Below are 5,689 nucleotides of genomic sequence, written 5' to 3'. Positions count from 1 at the left end.
CTCTCTCGATCTCATATATCTATCTCTCTCATCGATCTCTATATATCTATCTCTCTCTCGATCTCTATATATCTATCTCTCTCTCGATCTCTATATATCTACTCTCTCTCTCGATCTCTAATAAATCTATCTCTCTCTCGATCTCTATATATCTATCTCTCTCTCGATCTCTATATATCTATCTCTCTCTCGATCTCTATATATCTATCTCTCTCTCGATCTCTATATATCTATCTCTCTCTCGATCTCTATATATCTATCTCTCTCTCGATCTCTATATATCTATCTCTCTCTCGATCTCTATATATCTATCTCTCTCTCGATCTCTATATATCTATCTCTCTCTCGATCTCTATATATCTATCTCTCTCTCTCGATCTCTATATTATCTATCTCTCTCTCGATCTCTATATATCTATCTCTCTCTCGATCTCTATATATCTATCTCTCTCTCGATCTCTATATATCTATCTCTCTCTCGATCTCTATATATCTATCTCTCTCTCGATCTCTATATATCTATCTATCTCTCTCTCGATCTCTATATATCTATCTATCTCTCTCTCGATCTCTATATATCTATCTATCTCTCTCTCGATCTCTATATATCTATCTATCTGTCTCTCGATCTCTATATATCTATCTATCTCTCTCTCGATCTCTATATATCTATCTATCTCTCGATCTCTATATATCTATCTATCTCTCTCTCGATCTCTATATATCTATATATCTCTCTCTCGATCTCTATATATCTATATATCTCTCTCTCGATCTCTATATATCTATATATCTCTCTCTCGATCTCTATATATCTATCTATCTCTCTCTCGATCTCTATATATCTATATATCTCTCTCTCGATCTCTATATATCTATATATCTCTCTCTCGATCTCTATATATCTATCTCTCTCTCGATCTCTATATATCTATCTCTCTCTCGATCTCTATATATCTATCTCTCTCTCGATCTCTATATATCTATCTCTCTCTCTCGATCTCTATATATCTATCTCTCTCTCGATCTCTATATATCTATCTCTCTCTCGATCTCTATATATCTATCTCTCTCTCGATCTCTATATATCTATCTCTCTCTCGATCTCTATATATCTATCTCTCTCTCGATCTCTATATATCTATCTCTCTCTCGATCTCTATATATCTATCTCTCTCTCGATCTCTATATATCTATCTCTCTCTCTCGATCTCTATATATATCTATCTCTCTCTCGATCTCTATATATCTATCTCTCTCTCGATCTCTATATATCTATCTCTCTCTCGATCTCTATATATCTATCTATCTCTCTCTCGATCTCTATATATCTATCTATCTCTCTCTCGATCTCTATATATCTATCTATCTCTCTCTCGATCTCTATATATCTATCTATCTCTCTCTCGATCTCTATATATCTATCTATCTCTCTCTCGATCTCTATATATCTATCTATCTCTCTCTCGATCTCTATATATCTATCTATCTCTCTCTCGATCTCTATATATCTATCTATCTCTCTCTCGATCTCTATATATCTATCTATCTCTCTCTCGATCTCTATATATCTATCTATCTCTCTCTCGATCTCTATATATCTATCTATCTCTCTCTCGATCTCTATATATCTATATATCTCTCTCTCGATCTCTATATATCTATCTATCTCTCTCTCGATCTCTATATATCTATATATCTCTCTCTCGATCTCTATATATCTATATCTCTCTCTCGATCTCTATATATCTATCTATCTCTCTCTCGATCTCTATATATCTATCTCTCTCTCGATCTCTATATATCTATCTCTCTCTCGATCTCTATATATCTATCTCTCTCTCGATCTCTATATATCTCTCTCTCTCTCGATCTATATATCTATCTCTCTCTCGATCTCTATATATCTATCTCTCTCTCGATCTCTATATATCTATCTCTCTCGATCTCTATATATCTATCTCTCTCTCGATCTCTATATATCTATCTCTCTCTCGATCTCTATATATCTATCTCTCTCTCGATCTCTATATATCTATCTCTCTCTCGATCTCTATATATCTATCTCTCTCTCGATCTCTATATATCTATCTCTCTCTCGATCTCTATATATCTATCTCTCTCTCGATCTCTATATATCTATCTCTCTCTCGATCTCTATATATCTATCTCTCTCTCGATCTCTATATATCTATCTCTCTCTCGATCTCTATATATCTATCTCTCTCTCGATCTCTATATATCTATCTATCTCTCTCTCGATCTCTATATATCTATCTATCTCTCTCTCGATCTCTATATATCTATCTATCTCTCTCTCGATCTCTATATATCTATCTATCTCTCTCTCGATCTCTATATATCTATCTATCTCTCTCTCGATCTCTATATATCTATCTATCTCTCTCTCGATCTCTATATATCTATATATCTCTCTCTCGATCTCTATATATCTCTCTCTCGATCTCTATATATCTATATATCTCTCTCTCGATCTCTATATATCTATATATCTCTCTCTCGATCTCTATATATATCTCTCTCTCGATCTCTATATATCTATATATCTCTCTCTCGATCTCTATATATCTATATATCTCTCTCTCGATCTCTATATATCTATCTCTCTCTCTCGATCTCTATATATCTATCTCTCTCTCGATCTCTATATATCTATCTCTCTCTCGATCTCTATATATCTATCTCTCTCTCGATCTCTATATATCTATCTCTCTCTCGATCTCTATATATCTATCTCTCTCTCGATCTCTATATATCTATCTCTCTCTCGATCTCTATATATCTATCTCTCTCTCGATCTCTATATATCTATCTCTCCTCTCGATCTCTATATATCTATCTCTCTCTCGATCTCTATATATCTATCTCTCTCTCGATCTCTATATATCTATCTCTCTCTCGATCTCTATATATCTATCTCTCTCTCGATCTCTATATATCTATCTCTCTCTCGATCTCTATATATCTATCTCTCTCTCGATCTCTATATATCTATCTCTCTCTCGATCTCTATATATCTATCTCTCTCTCGATCTCTATATATCTATCTCTCTCTCGATCTCTATATATCTATCTCTCTCTCGATCTCTATATATCTATCTCTCTCTCGATCTCTATATATCTATCTCTCTCTCGATCTATCTCTCTCGATCTCTATATATCTATCTCTCTCTCGATCTCTATATATCTATCTCTCTCTCGATCTCTATATATCTATCTCTCTCTCGATCTCTATATATCTATCTCTCTCTCGATCTCTATATATCTATCTCTCTCTCGATCTCTATATATATATCTATCTCTCTCTCGATCTCTATATATCTATCTCTCTCTCGATCTCTATATATCTATCTCTCTCTCGATCTCTATATATCTATCTCTCTCCATCTATCTCTCGATCTCTATATATCTATCTCTCTCTCGATCTCTATATATATCTATCTCTCTCTCGATCTCTATATATCTATCTCTCTCTCGATCTCTATATATCTATCTATCTCTCTCTCGATCTCTATATATCTATATATCTCTCTCTCGATCTCTATATATCTATCTCTCTCTCGATCTCTATATATCTATCTATCTTTCTCTCTCTCGATCTCTATATATCTATCTATCTCTCTCTCGATCTCTATATATCTATCTCTCTCTCTCTCGATCTCTATATATCTATCTATCTCTCTCTCTCTCGATCTCTATATATATCTATCTATCTCTCTCTCGATCTCTATATATCTCTCTCTCTCTCTCTCGATCTCTATATATCTATCTATCTCTCTCTCGATCTCTATTCTCTCTCTCTCGATCTCTATATATATCTATCTATCTCTCTCTCGATCTCTATATATATCTATCTCTCTCTCGATCTCTATATATATCTATCTATCTATCTCTCTCTCTCTCGATCTCTATATATCTATCTCTCTCTCGATCTCTATATACTATCTATCTATCTCTCTCTCGATCTCTATATATCTATCTATCTCTCTCTCGATCTCTATATATATCTATCTCTCTCTTCGATCTCTATATATCTATCTCTCTCTCGATCTCTATATATCTATCTCTCTCTCTCGATCTCTATATCTATCTCTCTCTCTCTCGATCTCTATATATCTATCTCTCTCTCGATCTCTATATATCTATTATCTCTCTCTCGATCTCTATATATCTATCTCTCTCTCTCTCGATCTCTATATATATCTATCTATCTCTCTCTCGATCTCTATATATATCTATCTATCTCTCTCTCGATCTCTATATATCTATCTCTCTCTCTCTCGATCTCTATATATCTATCTCTCTCTCGATCTCTATATATCTATATATCTCTCTCTCGATCTCTATATATCTACTCTCTCTCGATCTCTATATATCTATCTCTCTCTCGATCTCTATCTATCTATCTCTCTCTCGATCTCTATATATCTATCTCTCTCTCTCTCGATCTCTATATATCTATCTCTCTCTCGATCTCTATATATCTATATATCTCTCTCTCGATCTCTATATATCTCTCTCTCTCTCGATCTCTATATATCTATCTCTCTCTCGATCTCTATCTATCTATCTCTCTCTCGATCTCTATATATCTATCTCTCTCTCTCTCGATCTCTATATATCTATCTCTCTCTCGAACTCTATATATCTATATATCTCTCTCTCGATCTCTATATATCTATCTCTCTCTCGATCTCTATATATCTATCTCTCTCTCGATCTCTATATATCTATCTCTCTCTCGATCTCTATATATCTATCTCTCTCTCGATCTCTATATATCTATCTCTCTCTCGATCTCTATATATCTATCTCTCTCTCGATCTCTATATATCTATCTCTCTCTCTCGATCTCTATATATCTATCTCTCTCTCGATCTCTATATATCTATCTCTCTCTCGATCTCTATATATTCTATCTCTCTCTCGATCTCTATATATCTATCTATCTCTCTCTCGATCTCTATATATCTATCTATCTCTCTCTCGATCTCTATATATCTATCTATCTCTCTCTCGATCTCTATATATCTATCTATCTCTCTCTCGATCTCTATATATCTATCTATCTCTCTCTCGATCTCTATATATCTATCTATCTCTCTCTCGATCTCTATATATCTATATATCTCTCTCTCGATCTCTATTATATCTCTCTCTCGATCTCTATATATCTATATCTCTCTCTCGATCTCTATATATCTATTTATCTCTCTCTCGATCTCTATATATATCTCTCTCTCGATCTCTATATATCTATATATCTCTCTCTCGATCTCTATATATCTATATATCTCTCTCTCGATCTCTATATATCTATCTCTCTCTCTCGATCTCTATATATCTATCTCTCTCTCGATCTCTATATATCTATCTCTCTCTCGATCTCTATATATCTATCTCTCTCTCGATCTCTATATATCTATCTCTCTCTCGATCTCTATATATCTATCTCTCTCTCGATCTCTATATATCTATCTCTCTCTCGATCTCTATATATCTATCTCTCTCTCGATCTCTATATATCTATCTCTCTCTCGATCTCTATATATCTATCTCTCTCTCGATCTCTATATATCTATCTCTCTCTCGATCTCTATATATCTATCTCTCTCTCGATCTCTATATATCTATCTCTCTCTCGATCTCTATATATCTATCTCTCTCT

Source organism: Ascaphus truei, chromosome 16, assembly GCF_040206685.1.
Source record: "Ascaphus truei isolate aAscTru1 chromosome 16, aAscTru1.hap1, whole genome shotgun sequence".
NCBI lineage: Eukaryota > Metazoa > Chordata > Amphibia > Anura > Ascaphidae > Ascaphus > Ascaphus truei.
Note: the sequence above shows the minus strand (reverse complement) of the source record.